This window comes from Lampetra planeri, chromosome 8, assembly GCF_965212315.1.
Source record: "Lampetra planeri chromosome 8, kcLamPlan1.2.h2, whole genome shotgun sequence".
In the NCBI taxonomy this organism is placed as follows: Eukaryota; Metazoa; Chordata; class Hyperoartia; order Petromyzontiformes; family Petromyzontidae; genus Lampetra; species Lampetra planeri.
Window position 1 is genome coordinate 6006673 of NC_136114.1, and position 17050 is coordinate 6023722.

Genomic DNA, 17050 nt, shown 5'->3' on the forward strand with positions numbered 1-17050 from the left:
ATAGTCACAGATCGCACTGGCTGGGGACTAAAGGTGCAGGTGGACAAGTGAAAGGGGCCGATATGTAATAGATATGTGCGCGTTAGGTTATTGAACTTGTTCTTTCGCACCGTACGTAGCCAACCGTGCTAATCGGAGGAACGCAGATAGGTTACTGGACAAACATAAAGCGCAAGGCTACTTAGAACATGGGGCAAATTCTCCACTCTACATTAAAAGTGAGCAAATTAATGTGAGATTGAGAAACGTGACTGCATGTGAAAAAGTTGGATTTGTGAACATCTGTGGCAAATGACAGTTACATGCTGTTCTGTGTGTGGGTGGTTACATTAGAATCAGGGTGGACATGCGATGGTCGGATGTGACGTTGTACTCTGTACCCTGAACGACAATCACGTAACATCTCTCACCAGTTCATCATTCACGTAGTTTTCTTCTAAACTATAAACAAAACCATTTTTTCTTTAACCAGGTAGGTCTCACTGAGCTATATAGATCTTTTTCAGAAGCGACCTGGCCACAAATGATAGCTCAACGAAGTGGCTTATCAAATGGACATTTATAGCAGCAAAATACTCTAAACGCACTTCGACCACGGGGAGAGAGAGAGAACACGCAAACTCCAAAAATACCAACGTCATGGTCGGGATCGAACCCACGATCCTCCTGTACACCAGGCGAGATAGTTAACATCTCACCACCGTGGCGCCCCTGTGCACCACGTAGCAATGAAATCAGTGCGAGACAGATTGTCGCGTTGTGAAACCCAAGGAGATGGCGACAGATTGGGCAGGCCTTTATCCAGCAGTGGATAAACCATGGCTAATGATGACGATCGTGATATGTGCACATTCGTACATATTTACAAATTCACACCTTGTATTTTTTACGCGGTTGTACCTTCAATTCCAGCCCGCCACAAACATTGTAAGAAATATTTGCCAAATTAAAAAAAATGAATTAAAGTCCTGTTTTTATCCCACGGTTGAATGAAGGCCTTCCCTCACACCATCGTGTAGATAATGGGGTTGTTTGATCATAATTCACCATGCTAAGCAATGTGGGATAGTAAAGGCGAGAGCCCAGGACCGATTTAGAAATCATCCCTTAGTCACAGCCACTGTTGGATGAAGGCCTCCCCGCACCTGTTGGCAATGGGGTTGTTCGACCACATTTCAACACTCACGTTAGCCATGGCCAGGAATTGAACCCAAGTCGCTGGGTTCATCGCACAGTACGTTAACCACATGGCTACTGCTTCACCTCACATTAACCATCATACTTATATTAACAATGCGGACCAGGACATAGGCTCCCAATAACCTTCTCCTGTACTACGTATCACAGCTTCCTTAATATCCATCTTCCAGCAATGTCTTGAACTATTACCCGGTGAAAGGTGGGATTTTACCATGTTACTTTCACATCAATCACAAGCTTGCTGTGAAATCAAAGAGTCAGCTGCCCAGTTTGAACTTTTCGGATTGTAACCACATGGGCCCAAGACTGACGCTGCTGTCTAATCGGTGTAAGTGTGTTCAGTGTTGTTCACAGGTCAAATCATTGCCACTCATTAGCCTGGCACTCTGTGCTCAACTGAGCTGCACCCTCCTCTTTCTAACAATATTTTTTTAAGCTGTACATGACACTTCGTGAAAGTGGTGCCTATTGGCACTTCAAGATGAAGCTATTGAACATTTACTAAGGTTTCAAACACTTTGTTCAAAGTTCTTCAAAGGCCTATTCCGTCTAGTTACATGATCAGCAAATGTACAAAAATGTTTCATGAATTTCCGTCGCATGTCTAAAGCACTTTTAGCTTTCGACATGGAAATAAATTAAGATTAGGCTCTTCAGTGAACAGAATACAATCCAACCTGCACTATATTGAAGAAGCATATCATCTTAAATATACAGTACCACATAGTAATAGGTTTTTTACCCTTTCAACTGGTACAAAAACTGACACCTTTATACAAGGCATCATGTTTGCAATAACCACAACACAAGCAGTCAAAATGCAAACAAAAAGAAACAACTCTGATGATGATAATGATATGCACTGTCCTTGAAGTTGATTGGTCCACGCCCGAGGTTATTGCAAACATGATGCCTTGTATAAAGGTGTCAGTTTTTGTACCAGTTGAAAGGGTAAAAACCTATTACTATATTTTGCCACTGGTAAAGGAGGTCTCATAGTGTAAATGCTTACCCCGAGCTCTCAATACTCTGATAGTGCGCTGTCTTTGAGTTGTATGCCTTTTGGCGTCATTTGGTCCAACACCAATGGAGACTAGGCTCTAAGAAAAGCTGTCTCGGGTGTGGACCAATCAACTTCAAGGACAGTGCATATCATTATCATCATCAGAATTGTTTCTTTTTGTTTGCATTTTGACTGCTTGTGTTGTGGTTATTGCAAACATGATGCCTTGTATAAAGGTGTCAGTTTTTGTACCAGTTGAAAGGGTAAAAACCTATTACTATATTTTGCCACTGGTAAAGGAGGTCTCATAGTATACAGTACCACATTAGGGGTGCAGTGGTGGCAACAGTGGTGAGTACATTGCAGTTAGAACCAGCGACCTGAGTTTGATTCCCGGCCATGTCTAAATCAGTGGCGTATGATATCTCAACTGGTTCTGAGGCCCCTCTACCCGTGGTGAGGTATGGTCAAACACACAGCATGGGGAGGTCTTCATTACAAAAACAATGGACTGATATTTTGTTATTAATGAAATTATGAATATCAATGTTCTAAAACGAGACGCTTTGAAAAAATGTAGATACCCAAAAGTGCATTGTCCGGTTCGTGAGACCACCAATTTTTTTTAATATTGTGATGGCAAGACAGACACCCTTGTCTCTTTCAACAGCTCCCTTTACAAACCCAACCTCTGTCCCAACTACAAAAGACTCCGCTGACTGTAAGCTTCAGCACTGGGCTATCGTTTCAGTGAGGCATTCTCACATTGTGAGTTTATATGAATGGCAACTCTATATTGATGCCCATTTATGAAGGGGAATTGATCAAGACGATGGTATTTTCCAGATTATAAGATACGACGGGAAGTAAGACACAGCTCAAACTTTAGTGCCTTGTGTCAAAAACATTCTACGAATCTGTATAAGACAAAGAGACACAGATGTTAATTTATAAAACGCACTCCCAAATGTTCCTTTAAAATGCACGAGAAAAATGCGTGCCCTATAGTCCAGGGAATACGGTGTTTGATTTTATATTTATATTAAAACTCAACACCGCAGTTCATTTCCTAGAGAATCAAGTAATTCATCCATATTCAAGTGTCTCTAGCTATTTAAGCTCAAATGGCATAAGGAATTGTAGTAATCTCTGTAAACCAATTCCAATCACCCGACCTCATTACGTCAGTCTTGCCGAGTCAATAGATATTTAAACAAAAGTAAAATATTTAATTTAACAACCCCACAGCGTAAGATCTGTTTTCTTTTTCTGATTATATTGGAACGTAAATTCTCAAAATATTATTTCACCAAGACGCGACATGCTCCCTTTAATCTCGGGAAATTCGGTTTGTTCTAAATAAAATAAATTAAAAGTGACATTTGACCAAGTAAATCAGGCCTACACTATTCCTATTGAATTTAAATTACTTAAAGCAACTATTGCAATATATTGTTGTCAATATTCAGATTTTTTTTATTTATATTCAGATTATTTTGTTGTCATTAATTTGGAAGAATAAATAATGGGTACTTTATTACACTTTAACAGTAATAAAATTATCACGATGTAAACACACAAATAATTAATCATATGCAAACGAGAAATGCCACAGTCTTCATGGACAAAACCACATACAATAACACAATTCAGGATCTACTTAATGATGCTAGCTATACAAAAATTAAAAGAGATCCCACCAACAGCCTCGCTACGAAAACCAAATATATCATCACCGATTCGACATCTTTAATCGAACCAACCAAGCGGTTTTCCTTAAAACTTGCAAACCCACTGGCTATCAACAAAGATTCGTTCATGAAGCCATTCATAAATTTCGACACAGACACAATTTCAACCGAGAAGATGGGTACAAACTTAGCAATCATTGGAAGGACGTTATCAACCAGTTTAAGTCTTAACTGGCTGCGATGTTCCCTTACTGCCACCTTCCGATGTTAATTTTATATTTTTCTCCCCTCGTGGCTTCTGCTTTCCGATTTCACATAAGAAGGTTGAATTTCTCGCGCCCACGTGACCACCTACAGACGCCGACCTCTGCGTCGCGGTGGCTCTGCGATATCATATGAACATGCTAATCTCTCACGTAAACATGCTAATCTCTCACGTGAACATGCTAATCTCTCACGTGAACATGCTAATCTCTCGCATGAACATGCTAATCTCTCGCATGAACATGCTAATCTCTCACATGAACATGTTAATCTCTCACGTGAACATGCTAATCTCTCACATGAATATGCTAATCTCTCACGTGAACATGCTAATCTCTCACGTGAACATGCTAATCTCTCACGTGAACATGCTAATCTCTCGCGTGAACATGCTAATCTCTCACGTGAACATGCTAATCTCTCACGTGAACATGCTAATCTCTCACGTGAACATGCTAATCTCTCACATGAACATGCTAATCTCTCACGTGAACATGTTAATCTCTCACGTGAACATGCTTATCTCTCGCGTGAACATGCTAATCTCTCGCGTGAACATGCTAATCTCTCACATGAACATGCTAATCTCTCGCGTGAACATGCTAATCTCTCACATGAACATGTTAATCTCTCACGTGAACATGCTAATCTCTCACGTAAACATGCTAATCTCTCACGTGAACATGCTAATCTCTCACGTGAACATGCTAATCTCTCGCGTGAACATGCTAATCTCTCACGTGAACATGTTAATCTCTCACGTGAACATGATTATCTCTCACGTGAACATGCTAATCTCTCGCGTGAACATGCTAATCTCTCACGTGAACATGCTAATCTCTCACGTGAACATGCTTATCTCTCAGATGAACATGTTAATCTCTCACGTGAACATGCTAATCTCTCACATGAACATGCTAATCTCTCACATGAACATGCTAATCTCTCACGTGAACATGTTAATCTCTCACGTGAACATGCTTATCTCTCACGTGAACATGCTAATCTCTCACGTGAACATGCTAATCTCTCACGTGAACATGTTAATCTCTCACGTGAACATGCTAATCTCTCGCGTGAACATGCTAATCTCTCACGTGAACATTTTCAGCAGGTTCCTCCTCTTTCCTCCTGATGACGTTCGCTTGTGTTGTGATCGAAAAGTCGGAAGTTTTTTTGTTATTTTCTTTGAACCATCTACGTGACTTTACCGAAAGACCCAAGAATACGAATATGAGAAATATCTGCATCCTTTACGCGAGCTTAATTACCCATACATTTTTTATTACATGTAAATAAAACACAATCGCGACTGGCACATTTAAATAGGTTACAATAATGAATTATAATAATTAATTTTCCCTATTTTCATACCAACACTATCACAATGCAACGGCCACGTGTTTTACTGGCGTAATGAATGAGCTGGCTGGTCTATATTTGGACTACATTTTGCAAAACGAAACAGGAGCATTGGGGAACACAATGCTTGCCACACAAGCTCTCCTCTGGCAGTGTGTCACGAGCCTCAGACTGAAATGTAACTCTACTCGAGGGGGCTTTGTTACAGCCTCTGTATATAATCCCTGCCACGTAAACCTCCCTTCTCTGTCCATCCTTCACATCAACTGGTTCTCTCACACCAGCCCTCCCAACTCCAAGTGCTAAAACCCACACCCTCACCAGCAACCCACCACCCAGAATACCATAAAATACTATAATCTCACACATTTCAGACAATTTCTTCAAGTAGATTTGCCCCGTAGACATTGCCTCAGATGGTTGTGCTATCTAATCTTCCACATGGACAAATTCATGAGGGACAGGTTTACTATTTCATGTTTTAAACTTTACCATTTTATATTTTGACTTAAAACTTTCGTGACTGCAGGGATTCATATTCTTTGGTTCTTTCGGTAAAGTCACGTTGATAGAAAAATAATAATAAAAATAAAGTAATTTTTTTAAAAACAAAAACCACTAATATAGACTGTAGCCTGTTTTTTAATCTGAGTAAGTGTACTGGTAGTCTAAAATGTAGACTGTAACCTGGTTTTTAAGTTTGGTGAGTGTACTGGCAGTCTATAATGTAGGCTGTAGCCTGGTTCTTCACCTGAGTGAGTGTACTGGCAGTCTATAATGGAGACTGTAGCCTGGTTATTAAGCTGGGTGAGTGTAATGGCAGTCTATAATGTAGACTGTAGCCTGGTTATTAAGCTGGGTGAGTGTACTGGCAGTCTATAATGGAGACTGTAGCCTGGTTATTAAGTTTAGTGAGTGTACTGGCAGTCTATAATGTATACTGTAGTCTGGTTATTAAGCTTGGTGAGTGTACTGGCAGTCTATAATGTAGACTGTAGCCTGGTTCTTCACCTGAGTGTGCATACTGACAGTCTATAATGTAGACGTATTCTTTGGTTCTTTCGGTAAAATAATTTAAAAAAATTAAACCATGACGTTTCGATCACAACACAAGCGATCATCTTCATTTTACTGATGCAGAGTAACCTAACCATGCGAGCAATGTCAGGTAATCTTTATCAATGACAGATACAACAGGGCTTGTCTGGTATTGTCTCCATAAGGGGCTGAATAATGATTTTGAAATCTTCGATCCCTGAACTGTGTAGCTGGTGAACTGGCCAAGGCACCCCACCCTTTATTTCCCATCAATTATGTTTTCAATCACACTGCATTTCGAGCGAAAAACCCACACATGCGCTGGGTTTGAAATACATAATCCATGGTGTGGAGTGGTGGTCCAGTTAATTGTGGTTAGCGAACTACTATGATCGAACATCAGTGGTGAGTCATGGCCAGCATCGTGAAGTATTGTCAAACAAATCCCTTGACCTACACGGTGTGGAAAAGCTGTCATCCAGCAGTGGATTTACAAATTGCTGGATATTTTTTACGTAATTTTACATTATTAAAAAATGAAAAGAAATGCGTTGCACCCAGGATGACTCAAATACCATTTCTTATTTATCCAGAGTTATGTGTCCATTTTCACTTTCATCTCCAGCATTAATTGTTAAACTCTGACAGGACACAGATACATATGAATGGATGTACAGTGATATTGCCAAGCCTTGAAAGACATAGTGTCCACTCATTTTTCTTTCATCACCATTTTCACCAAGATGATTGGATGCAGACACAATGGCTCTTTCAGATCGTATAACTGTACATATAAAACATGGAATTATTTGGAAATTAACAAGCACTGTAATGATCCCTCTCAATTTAAAGTTTGTACAACTGGAAATAACAAGTACAAATATGTAAATTACAGCCACCTTATCAATCTGCTGCCGGATCGAGGCCTACCCAACCATTTTAGTCATGGGGTTAAATCACACTTCATCGCGCTCGTCAGACGCAGGTTGCTGAAGGTGGGGAGGCCAAGACCAATCTTGAAGACCAGTTCAGATGTCCAACACCACTGATGCTAGCCGTGGCTCCGAATCGACCTCAGGTCACCGAGTTCACCAGGGCCCCACATACATTATACAGGCAAAGTATGCTTCTGTGGTGTGATGGTTAGCACACTGGACTTGCAATCCAGAAGCCACCTGTTCCGTCTCTCTGTGCGGCAGTTGAAACAATTGGAAAGTGTATTAACCCCCCCCCCACCACAGCTCTGTTCACCTATAACAGTATAAAGTTTAAGACGTAGGCTTTCGCGACTAATATAATCGATAATACAGTTTTTTGGGGGTTAGATCACGTAAATATAAATGTGTTGTTAAACCCACGACCACCCGACAGAGCCAATTAGTAAGGTTTGTCACGTAAACAGAACATGCCAATTCGTTACTAGTCCAGCACTAACCGGTGTGTTGGAGAACAAATCCACAACATTTACAATCGGAGTACGACGTTTCACCAGTAATTACAACCATCATCATCAGGCGGCAGCCAGATTTGTGGAGAAATCCTCCTGTTTAGCAGTATAAAACTACAAAATACAAATGCTATTGCACCACGTAATGCCCACTAAGGTGTTATAGCTTTTTTACAGAAGCTACCTGGCCGAAAATGATAGCTCAACGAAGTAGCTTATCATGTGGACAATTAAAGCAGCCAAATACTCTAAATGCATGCTTATAAATTTAACTATAAATGGGTTAACCAGGGTTAGTTGATATTCAGGTCACGTGTGGTGGGGTAAAGGTCAGTTATAGTACTTCCTCCTTTCCCAAGACTGCTGACCAATGTAGAAGGAAGAGTAGGCCAAAGAACCCTCCGGAGGGGCTCTGTAGGGCTCCCTCTCGTGGAGGCCCTTTCTGCCAGTATTGGCGCGAGCGAGCCATTTCAGGGATGCACCTTTACATGTAATGTCAAGAAAAGATCGCGTACATGTTAAATACCTGTAGGGTGGCGTGGGATTTAAACTCTTGATTTTATTCTGGAGGGCAATGGTCTGGCGTTTTTGACTGATACGTATCGAGTCTTACTCACTTTCAAAAGCAATTCATGAAGAGAAGAGGGACACGAGAAGGTACCTGAGCAATGTTCCTGAATCATTATAAAAGAAATGGTCACTGAGTCACACAAACGTTTACAAATGAGTGCAGCAATCAACTACCAACGAGATGTATAGCTCATTTTAAGAAGTGACCTTGCAACAAATGATAGCCCAACGAAGTGGCTTATCATGTGGACATTTAAAGCAGTCAAATACTCGAAACGCACGTTTCTAAATGGGGAGGGGGGAAACCCGGAGGAGCTGGAGAAAATTTCACGCTACCACGGGGAGAGAGAAATATACAAACTCCAAATATACAGCAGCAGGCATCGTCAGGGTCGCGATCGAACTCACGACCTCCTGCGCACCAGGCGAGGTAGCCGAGCAGGCAAAAAAATGTCCGCGTAGGTGCGTGCGAAGCAAGATGGAAAATAAGAACGCGATTGTGAGTTGCTATGCAATAACGGGCTCGTGTCGAGACTGCCCATCGCAGGGCTCACGGTACCACGTTGTGTGGCGTTCCGCATTGCGAAGCACAATAAAAGGCACCGAGCTCAAATGGGTTTGTTTTTGTTATCGCGTTGAATACCGACGGAATTAAAAACAATCATTGCCATTGGAAAAAAAGCCATCAGAGAAAAATAAACTGTTGTGAAAGTCGACGTCAATATTTGGCCGCGAATTTAAAAAAAGCCACGGCAATGTATACAATAGCGTGCCCAAAGATGTAAGTTCAAATGATACATCACTTAAATGTTTAATTGAGAGTAATATTTATTGTACTCGTAAACTACTATACGGAGTTATAAGAAGCGAAATTATATTGTATTATGTTTTATTTTTATTATTTTATTATTTCCCTTCTACGTGACTTTACCGAAAGAACCAAAAAGATGAATCCCTGCAGTCACGAAAGCTTTAAATCGAAATTTACTATACGGAGTGTTCAACGCAGCCTTTATCATGAAAGGCCTCAATGCTCATTTGAGCAGGAAATCACTTTAAAAAACAATTACGTATTCCCTGTTCTCAATGACTGATTTGTACTTAATCCACATATTCCTACTCTGGCATGGACTTCTTGTTTGAGTCACATTTTATTGTAATTTCGAATTACAGTATAGCATTGGACACCGCAGTCGTTTTACTCATTCACTCACCTGAATCCTGGCAAGGGCAGATCAGATGACCAACGACTCTTGCTGGGATGCGAGAGAAGTTCAGCCGGTGAGCCGGGTGCTCTATCACTTGGCACAACCGCCCGGTTGCGCCATGCCATCCCAGGCTTGCCAGGGGGGTGGGATGGTGGTAGGGGGGTTACCGAGAGAGGAGGTGTGGGCTGGTGAGAGGACGGCGTTCGGGTGGTGAGGGGGGCAGGGAGGGAAGGACGCGGACACGAGGCGCAGTGGGCACTGGTTTGAGTGCGCTCCCTCCACCCGGAGCCACTTCCCTGCGCAGAGCGCGACCATCGGTGCCCAAGCCAAGCCTCGCAGCACGAGGCGCGGACGGAGTCTTGAGCCGTGATGTCATCTCGGTCGCCGTGGTGACTGACGACACTGAAAAGAGCAAACACCGCACGTGCCGTGCACCTCGTCGGAGAGTTAAAGAGGTGGCGCGCGCGCGCGTTGCCCTGCACGGGACATTATGGGCCCTGTTGTCACTGGGGCTTCACCGGCTTTTTGTGCGTCACGCTTATACAAATTGTTATAAGAAGCGAAAAGTTCGCGAAGGATTGGTGCGCGTGTGTGTGTTTGTGTCTTTGTACGTGTACATACAGAGTCTTAGCTGGAATACGGCAGTGGTGTTTAATGAAGTGAGTGATTTAAGATGGATAAAAGCGAGCATGATCGTGTAGAAGTTACTGATTATAGTTGGTAACGTTTTAGAATGTGCGTAAAGTTTTTTTAGATGGATAAAGAGGAAACTTGGTCAGACATTCTATTTACAACCCTACTGAAGAAAAGTGCTGAAGTCTCCTTTAAGACATCCATGCGTAATACATAAAAAATACATTACTTAAAATATGTAGACTGATATTTAATATTAACAACATTTTTCAGCAAGTTTCAAAGTGCATATTATTAATATATGTAATCACAAAAAACTTATTTTTAAATGTCTACTTTCAACACGAGTGTTTAAAAAGCAATTCTACATTTGCTTTTATTGAAAATGTACCGCGATCAAGCAGTGCTGACGAATGAAAGCATTCATCTACTCACCAAATATATAATAAATAAATAAACATGGATAAAAACCTCCGACGTTAAATATTAAATGTTGCTTACGTGACACACTTTGTGGAATAATGGTGACATGTCTGGGACCTTTTTGCTAGTATCAAATTAAAATAGGTTTTACCCTTTCTGCCAATAAAACAGGAGGTGTTAAGATGCTCAAACACCAAATAGAAACATTTTGCAAAGAATCAAGCCTGCATTAAACACACGCACTTGTGGTGAACATGCAGCGCATGTTTGGATTTGGTGTTTGAACATCTTAACACCTCCTGTTTTATAGCCAGAAAGGGTGAAACCTCTTCTTATTTTTCTCATTATGACCACCTGTGTTTTATCAAACTCTGCTATGAAATGCCATTGCCCAAACGTCGCCTATCACAGTCCTCTATCTAATTTTTCCTTGTTGAGGCACAGTTATTGACGAACGAGTTGAAAATATGTTGCACAAAATATGTGGCACAACATTTGCTTGGCTTACTAATTTGGCGCGGCAAGTGCCGCGCCAAACGAGAGGGTGGCGTAACATCAACGGGAACATTTTCATTTACTCTCATGTAATAGAGCCAATGGTCGATTTAAAGCTTTCGTGACTGCAGGGATTCATCTTCTTGGTTCTTTCGGTAAAGTCACGTAGAAGGGAAATAATACAATAATAAAAATAAAACATAATCAAATAATTCTCACGACGTTTCGGCCACAACGCAAGTAGCTGTCTTCAGGTGGAGAACAGGTCTGTCGAGAAGGCAGAAACGTGAGAATTATTTTATTATGTTTTATTTTTATTATTTTATTATTTTCCTTCTACGTGACTTTACCGAAAGAACCAAGAAGAAGAGCCAATGGTATTGAATGAAGAATAACAATGACCATTACTTAAGTAAAACATTATTTATACAACCATAGAATCTAGAAATGGTGCGGGCAATTGAGAAGAAAAACACACAATTGTAAAATGTTTCCACGTAGTAGTAGTCGTACGAGTGAAGTGGGGGAGTCAAGAGTGATTCATTATCAGTGTTAATATCCGAGGCTCCAGCAGACCCAGTCCCGGAAGTGGCATGGCTTTTGTACGCAGACTTTCTATAGCAAAGTCACAGAGGAGTGGTGATAGCCGTGACCGGAGCTGACGAGTTGTCCTCAGTTGACTTGCCAATGCGGGGTCACTGTGGTGAAGTCTGCGTTAGTTTAAACATCAGACGAGACATTTTGACTTCTTTGGCTTCACATCAATGTCTATCGTGTAGATAAGAAGCTAAATATATTTTTGTTGAAGCGTGTGGGTTTATAAACAGCATGATTGTGAATAAACATGGTGAAAAAATAAGTTATTGTTAGAAAAAAGTGTAACAGATTTTTAAAAACATTACAAATACTGTAGTACGTTTACACATTAGGTCTGGTTGCTTGACTTGTTAGTTCCAATTTGTATTATTATTAAACGACTCATTTTTCAATGAAGTTATTTAGCTGATAGACGTGTTCCATTTGAATAGCCATAAGCTACGTTATCTCATTTTCTTGTTAAAAAGGCAAGCACCTAAGACAAATATGTAATAATTTACTCACAGCCCTTTGTCAATCCACTGCTGGATGAATGATGAAGGCTTCCCCACGTAGTTGGCGGTTGTCCGGTCATACTTCACCACGCTGGTCATTGTGACTTGGTGAAGCTGGCGGAAAGTTGTCTGGCACTGGTTTGAATATCCCTAACTAACTCAGGTCAATGGGTCCATTACAGAACATTAATTATTTTACTCTGCGCATAACGTAATGATAAAGTGTTTTACTTTTTAAATCCTTTATATTAAGTTCGCTTGCTTGCTTGCTTGCTTGCGTGCTTGCTTGCGTGTTTGCTTGCTTGCTTACGACCGTGCAAATCTTTCGGTCGTTTTTTAACCCACTTCCCGTGATCCAATCGAGCTGACATTTTCCACACAGACTCGATGTGTGTGACAATTAATGTTCGTGAAAAAAAATTCCCCAAATTTTACACTTTTTAGGGAAAACAAATTAAATATTTAATTACCAATTGCTTAATACTGGCAGACAATCATCTGACCCATAGGTGGCAGCAATCTCAAGCCAGAGGACGAGAAGACTCTAGCCGCCACGCATATAAAGGATTTATAGTGAAAAACTTTGTTTTTACGGGTTTACTTTTTACAAGCTATGGCTGCTCAGCGTTGCGATGTCAAGATGAGCACAAGTTACCATTGAGTGGTCAAGAGCAAGTACATGGGGGGGGTACAAGGTCATGGTTTGAGCATTGAATAATGATTGCTTCTGGTGGCAAGTGAGGTCACGGGCAGCAGCTTGGCCTCTCTGGAATGTGAGAGACGGTGGGGGTGGTGACTTGCACAACACTCCTGCATAGGTGTTTGCGGTTGTGCCGTATGGCGCGGGAGGCGGTGGTGTAGTGGTTAGCGCACCGCGCGACGAACACCGCGCCCCGAGTTCGACCAACACCGGTGACAATTACCTGAACCGGTTCTGGACCTCCCCTAGGACGACTCAGCATCAAATGAGTACCTGGTGTGGTGCGTAAACATAGCGCCGGACGTGGTGCTGGCCACAACACCCCCTCGTCTGCCCGTGCCAGCCTTCACAGGCGCTTTAATCTTAATTTTGGGGCTTTCGTGACTGCTATTATTTAATTTATTATTTTATCTTTATACGTGACTTTACCGAAAGAACGAAAGAATAATTCACAGGCGCTTGCTCACAGCACTTGCCCCAACAGTAATGAGTAGCGAGTTAATGTGAGTGGTGAGGGTTCGTGGAGGGTCGTGAGCGTGAGTGTTCATAGGGGAAAATAGGAAACCCCGCCGTGCGTGTCAAGACCCTGATCCACCCAGCCACCGCCAATGACTAATTCATCGACTTTGTCAAGGGTGCAGAGGGGGGAGATAATTATAGGAACAAAGACAATGAAGCCCCCCCCCCCCCAGCTAAATTGGCATCAACAACCGGTGTTTCGCACTAATCTCACACCTAAAGTGAAATAGATATTCATTGTATCTCTTCGGGCGAAACGACACACTCACAAGCCGCCCGCGTGTGCTCACACAATGTCTCAATACATAGCAGCACTCACACCCCTGGGGTCGTGACGAAACCCGACAGTTTACACGCACGGAATGACTCCGTGCGCGCGCACACAAAGCATATGTCTCCCGTGACTGCGATATGCCGGGGCACTCAATGCCAAGCAAGCAAACATTTTGTCAGGTTGCAATATCCCAGCAAACATCTGACAAGAGAGCCGACTGGGCCCCCTGCCTCTAAAACCACGTCGCCCCCCCCCCCCCCGCAAACAGCAGCAGGTCCCAAAGAAGAGCAGTGGGCAATGAACGGAGCGGCTTGACACTTGAGCGGCCAAAAATTATTTGCACTCTCGTTACACAAGCGGAGGCTGGGTGGTCTGGTTGTTGTAATGCGTCCCCCTCTCCCCCATGAGCCCAGGGTTTGTGAGTTTATATAGAGCCGTGGTCGTGAGATGACCATGCTAAGAGAGTTGCTATCGACTGAGTACATGGCCCCGGCAAGGTTTGTATTGTCCTCTCGACGTGTGTGTTTTCCGGTTTGGGCATGACGCCCAATGTTTGACGCCACGTACTGGGAGCTTCTTCGGCAACTCAATTCAGTTTCTGAAGCTCCCATTCAGAATGTCAATTCGCGAGGCGGTAGCAACCCAGGAAAGGCATCGGAGAGCCGTACAGCACCGTGAAAACTCTTCAAAATCGGTTTGGTATTATTGGAAACATGTCATGGCAGAGTGATGATGACGATCACATAATGTTTGATGAGCATAAACACAACAGAGAATTGCCACAACGAAACAAACATAATTTCAGGGAAATACAAAACAAGTTTAGGTACTGATGATCGTGGCGATGGTTGTGATGATAATGATTATATTCGGTCGGTGCTGATATTTGAGTAAATTTTAAAAGACATTCATGTGCTGTGGTGCGAAATTATAATTTGACGTTTTAGGTACGTGTTTATAAGTTGACATTTTAAAGCTTTTTGTTTATATTTAAGATTTCCTCCGGAAGTTTGTACACAAACCATCACTCCTTTCCTCCATCTATTTAAATCGCTCCTTCGATTACCCTTTCCTGTCTCTTGCCGGTCAAGGGATTTCTACTGTAATACATGTTTATGTTTCTATTGTATTGCGTGTTTATGTTGTTTGCTTGGACGCTGTGTACTCTGTTTAACCTGTCCCTACTGGACATCTGTGAAAAGAGCTTCATAGCTCATCGGATTCCTCCAGTCTACATATTCTGATTCTGTAGAATTCACTTCCGCTGGACGTTTGCTCTCGTTTTTTTAATTCAAATTGCGCCTGAAGACGCAACTTACTCCAAGAGGCATTGACTGTTTGTGGAATCCTTGGTTTTTCTGGGTTGGATCTGATTGGCGTGTGCTCGTGTGCAGCGTCGTTTGATCTCTAGGTGAAACGCGCTTTAAAGTGTAAATTATTACATCTAAGGGACATTTTCCCCAGAACCAAAAATGATGAAAAATGTATGAAAGGTTGTTCCCTCTCTGGCAATAAAACAGGTGTTAAGATGTTCAAACACCAAATCCTGAAGATACATTTTGCGAGGCATAAAGCCTGCATTGGCCACGCATACGTGTGCCAAAACGTGCTCGGGTCAAGCACTGCTCGATCCGAGCTCTCTGTGTTCTGATACTTGCAATGTCTTTGTCCTGTTCGCCTGTTCGCGTACTCTGATCGAACACTGGTGGTGAGACAAGTCGATAAAGAAGGCTGTCTCGGGTGTCGGCGAATCATTTTCAAAGACAATCCATATTTTATCAGAGCTTGTCTGTTAGCATGTTTTGCCACAAGTATGTGTGGTTAATGCAGACTTGATGCCTTGCAAAAGGAATCTATTCGGTTTTTGAACATCTCCTGTTTTATTACCTCCTGTTTTATTTTTTTCGTAAATTAGTATTACTGAGTTAATAATTCGTGCACCCCAAAAAAATCACTGCGGTAACACAATCACCAGATGGCAGCAGCCAGCTGTAGGCGTCTCACGGCACAATAACAACGCCGCCACTCACTCCGCAAGCGGCTTTGCCTGAATGCGGCACGTTTGGCTCGTAAGTCGTGACCGACGTTCGCGAAACGTCGAATGAAATTTTTTCTTTTTTTAAATCAACATTAAACAGAGATGCGGCTCACAGTTGACACGTGCATCGGCATGACAAGGCACATGGAACGGTGCTTCAACTCGTCGGGATGAGTGACGGAACGGCGATCTTGCACCGCGTCCCCATTCAATTCAAACACCACCCCGAGTGAGCCCAACCTGATTCGTTCGTACAAACGAGCACGACGGGAGAGACATTGGACGTCGCACGCGACATCCTGTGTCCACCTGAATCAAACCGTTTCATTACCACCTGAAGATAAAAGATGAATAAGTCCTTCGCTCAATGGTGCCCCCCCCCCCCCCCACACATAGGAAAGATGCAATTGTTCAAGTGACAACACTGAAACGCTTTCCCCATCGCTCGCCTGCCCTTCGCTCTTTGCTCATCACCGTATAATGACCGAAAAATGACCCCAAGCCAATATGCATCCTGACGCCTCTTTGAAAATAGGCAAAGGTCTACGATTTGAAGAGAGAGGCCTCCAGCGGGTGATTGGTCGGGAGGCAGACTTTTAAAGGAATGGGGGGGGGGAATGAGGTTTGAACGAGAAATCGGAAAACAGAGAGGATCCGTTAGAGGGGAAGAAGAAAAGAATTGGATAAAGGTAAAGCACAAGGAGAAGAAGGTTCGAGAAATGGGGCTGAGGAATATGAGAGGGGATATCACGAGGAGTGGGGGCGTTGGGAGGAATTTACAAACTGGAAGGCAAGGCACGAACCCTCGGGTCCCTTATTGTGGCTGTGTCCAAATGAACGTGGCTCTTCTTTTTGGTTCTTTCGGTAAAGTCACGTAGAATTGAAATAATAAAATAATAAAAATAGCAACATTTTTTTATTTCAATTCTACGTGATAATAAAATAATAAAAATAAAACATTTTTTTTAATTCTACTATTTCAATTATACGTGACTTTACCGAAAGAACCAAGAAGATGAATCCCTGCAGTCACGAAAGCTTCAAATCGGAACGTGGCTCTGTTTACTTCGTCGTCCGGAGTCGTTACAAATGGG

The 17050-nt window shown here is 42.4% G+C and overlaps 1 protein-coding gene across 1 annotated transcript in view; it reads right to left on the reverse strand.

Annotated features, from left to right (window-relative positions):
- Positions 1–10653, reverse strand: part of STK33 (serine/threonine kinase 33) — a 103680-nt gene extending 93027 nt beyond the window's left edge. The window contains exon 1 of the mRNA XM_078596775.1: positions 9790–10653. The gene's annotated coding sequence lies outside the window, so the exon portion shown is untranslated. The remainder of the gene's footprint in view (positions 1–9789) is intronic.
- Positions 10654–17050: the final 6397 nt, after the last annotated feature.